Source organism: Halictus rubicundus, unplaced genomic scaffold (genome assembly GCF_050948215.1).
Source record: "Halictus rubicundus isolate RS-2024b unplaced genomic scaffold, iyHalRubi1_principal scaffold0326, whole genome shotgun sequence".
NCBI classification, from domain to species: domain Eukaryota; kingdom Metazoa; phylum Arthropoda; class Insecta; order Hymenoptera; family Halictidae; genus Halictus; species Halictus rubicundus.
This window is the reverse complement of record NW_027488867.1, coordinates 566-5,000: the sequence shown is the minus strand read 5'-3', so window position 1 is coordinate 5,000 and position 4,435 is coordinate 566.

Here is a 4,435-nt window from a genome sequence, read left to right as displayed (position 1 = left end):
TATATTGTTAGAAACCGTCTATATTACAGTGATATCACGTCGAAAATCGTCTAGGACCGATAGGGAAAAAGTTTCCTCTTGGCGGTGGGACTTAGAAAAATTTTCGTCGAACGTCCGACGGAGTAGCACATCCGTCCATTATTTGCTAATAACTCGATAAATAATAATTGTAGCGAGTTTGGTGTTATGATATATATTGTTAGAAACCGTCTATATTACAGTGATATCACGTCGAAAATCGTCTAGGACCGATAGGGAAAAAGTTTCCTCTTGGCGGTGGGACTTAGAAAAATTTCCAGAGTTTTGTCGACGGAGTAGCACATCCGTCCATTATTTGCTAATAACTCGATAAATAATAATTGTAGCGAGTTTGGTGTTATGATATATATTGTTAGAAACCGTCTATATTACAGTGATATCACGTCGAAAATCGTCTAGGACCGATACGGAAAAAGTTTCCTCTTAGCGGTGGGACTTAGAAAAATTTCCAGAGTTTTGTCGACGGAGTAGCACATCCGTCCATTATTTGCTAATAACTCGATAAATAATAATTGTAGCGAGTTTGGTGTTATGATATATATTGTTAGAAACCGTCTATATTACAGTGATATCACGTCGAAAATCGTCTAGGACCGATAGGGAAAAAGTTTCCTCTTGGCGGTGGGACTTAGAAAAATTTCCAGAGTTTTGTCGACGGAGTAGCACATCCGTCCATTATTTGCTAATAACTCGATAAATAATAATTGTAGCGAGTTTGGTGTTATGATATATATTGTTAGAAACCGTCTATATTACAGTGATATCACGTCGAAAATCGTCTAGGACCGATAGGGAAAAAGTTTCCTCTTGGCGGTGGGACTTAGAAAAATTTCCAGAGTTTTGTCGACGGAGTAGCACATCCGTCCATTATTTGCTAATAACTCGATAAATAATAATTGTAGCGAGTTTGGTGTTATGATATATATTGTTAGAAACCGTCTATATTACAGTGATATCACGTCGAAAATCGTCTAGGACCGATAGGGAAAAAGTTTCCTCTTGGCGGTGGGACTTAGAAAAATTTCCAGAGTTTTGTCGACGGAGTAGCACATCCGTCCATTATTTGCTAATAACTCGATAAATAATAATTGTAGCGAGTTTGGTGTTATGATACATATTGTTAGAAACCGTCTATATTACAGTGATATCACGTCGAAAATCGTCTAGGACCGATACGGAAAAAGTTTCCTCTTAGCGGTGGGACTTAGAAAAATTTTCGTCGAACGTCCGACGGAGTAGCACATCCGTCCATTATTTGCTAATAACTCGATAAATAATAATTGTAGCGAGTTTGGTGTTATGATATATATTGTTAGAAACCGTCTATATTACAGTGATATCACGTCGAAAATCGTCTAGGACCGATACGGAAAAAGTTTCCTCTTAGCGGTGGGACTTAGAAAAATTTCCAGAGTTTTGTCGACGGAGTAGCACATCCGTCCATTATTTGCTAATAACTCGATAAATAATAATTGTAGCGAGTTTGGTGTTATGATACATATTGTTAGAAACCGTCTATATTACAGTGATATCACGTCGAAAATCGTCTAGGACCGATACGGAAAAAGTTTCCTCTTAGCGGTGGGACTTAGAAAAATTTTCGTCGAACGTCCGACGGAGTAGCACATCCGTCCATTATTTGCTAATAACTCGATAAATAATAATTGTAGCGAGTTTGGTGTTATGATATATATTGTTAGAAACCGTCTATATTACAGTGATATCACGTCGAAAATCGTCTAGGACCGATACGGAAAAAGTTTCCTCTTGGCGGTGGGACTTAGAAAAATTTCGTCGAACGTCCGACGGAGTAGCACATCCGTCCATTATTTGCTAATAACTCGATAAATAATAATTGTAGCGAGTTTGGTGTTATGATATATATTGTTAGAAACCGTCTATATTACAGTGATATCACGTCGAAAATCGTCTAGGACCGATAGGGAAAAAGTTTCCTCTTGGCGGTGGGACTTAGAAAAATTTTCGTCGAACGTCCGACGGAGTAGCACATCCGTCCATTATTTGCTAATAACTCGATAAATAATAATTGTAGCGAGTTTGGTGTTATGATATATATTGTTAGAAACCGTCTATATTACAGTGATATCACGTCGAAAATCGTCTAGGACCGATACGGAAAAAGTTTCCTCTTGGCGGTGGGACTTAGAAAAATTTCCAGAGTTTTGTCGACGGAGTAGCACATCCGTCCATTATTTGCTAATAACTCGATAAATAATAATTGTAGCGAGTTTGGTGTTATGATATATATTGTTAGAAACCGTCTATATTACAGTGATATCACGTCGAAAATCGTCTAGGACCGATAGGGAAAAAGTTTCCTCTTGGCGGTGGGACTTAGAAAAATTTCCAGAGTTTTGTCGACGGAGTAGCACATCCGTCCATTATTTGCTAATAACTCGATAAATAATAATTGTAGCGAGTTTGGTGTTATGATACATATTGTTAGAAACCGTCTATATTACAGTGATATCACGTCGAAAATCGTCTAGGACCGATACGGAAAAAGTTTCCTCTTAGCGGTGGGACTTAGAAAAATTTTCGTCGAACGTCCGACGGAGTAGCACATCCGTCCATTATTTGCTAATAACTCGATAAATAATAATTGTAGCGAGTTTGGTGTTATGATATATATTGTTAGAAACCGTCTATATTACAGTGATATCACGTCGAAAATCGTCTAGGACCGATACGGAAAAAGTTTCCTCTTAGCGGTGGGACTTAGAAAAATTTCCAGAGTTTTGTCGACGGAGTAGCACATCCGTCCATTATTTGCTAATAACTCGATAAATAATAATTGTAGCGAGTTTGGTGTTATGATACATATTGTTAGAAACCGTCTATATTACAGTGATATCACGTCGAAAATCGTCTAGGACCGATACGGAAAAAGTTTCCTCTTAGCGGTGGGACTTAGAAAAATTTTCGTCGAACGTCCGACGGAGTAGCACATCCGTCCATTATTTGCTAATAACTCGATAAATAATAATTGTAGCGAGTTTGGTGTTATGATATATATTGTTAGAAACCGTCTATATTACAGTGATATCACGTCGAAAATCGTCTAGGACCGATACGGAAAAAGTTTCCTCTTGGCGGTGGGACTTAGAAAAATTTTCGTCGAACGTCCGACGGAGTAGCACATCCGTCCATTATTTGCTAATAACTCGATAAATAATAATTGTAGCGAGTTTGGTGTTATGATATATATTGTTAGAAACCGTCTATATTACAGTGATATCACGTCGAAAATCGTCTAGGACCGATAGGGAAAAAGTTTCCTCTTGGCGGTGGGACTTAGAAAAATTTTCGTCGAACGTCCGACGGAGTAGCACATCCGTCCATTATTTGCTAATAACTCGATAAATAATAATTGTAGCGAGTTTGGTGTTATGATATATATTGTTAGAAACCGTCTATATTACAGTGATATCACGTCGAAAATCGTCTAGGACCGATAGGGAAAAAGTTTCCTCTTGGCGGTGGGACTTAGAAAAATTTCCAGAGTTTTGTCGACGGAGTAGCACATCCGTCCATTATTTGCTAATAACTCGATAAATAATAATTGTAGCGAGTTTGGTGTTATGATATATATTGTTAGAAACCGTCTATATTACAGTGATATCACGTCGAAAATCGTCTAGGACCGATACGGAAAAAGTTTCCTCTTAGCGGTGGGACTTAGAAAAATTTCCAGAGTTTTGTCGACGGAGTAGCACATCCGTCCATTATTTGCTAATAACTCGATAAATAATAATTGTAGCGAGTTTGGTGTTATGATATATATTGTTAGAAACCGTCTATATTACAGTGATATCACGTCGAAAATCGTCTAGGACCGATAGGGAAAAAGTTTCCTCTTGGCGGTGGGACTTAGAAAAATTTCCAGAGTTTTGTCGACGGAGTAGCACATCCGTCCATTATTTGCTAATAACTCGATAAATAATAATTGTAGCGAGTTTGGTGTTATGATATATATTGTTAGAAACCGTCTATATTACAGTGATATCACGTCGAAAATCGTCTAGGACCGATACGGAAAAAGTTTCCTCTTGGCGGTGGGACTTAGAAAAATTTCCAGAGTTTTGTCGACGGAGTAGCACATCCGTCCATTATTTGCTAATAACTCGATAAATAATAATTGTAGCGAGTTTGGTGTTATGATATATATTGTTAGAAACCGTCTATATTACAGTGATATCACGTCGAAAATCGTCTAGGACCGATAGGGAAAAAGTTTCCTCTTGGCGGTGGGACTTAGAAAAATTTCCAGAGTTTTGTCGACGGAGTAGCACATCCGTCCATTATTTGCTAATAACTCGATAAATAATAATTGTAGCGAGTTTGGTGTTATGATACATATTGTTAGAAACCGTCT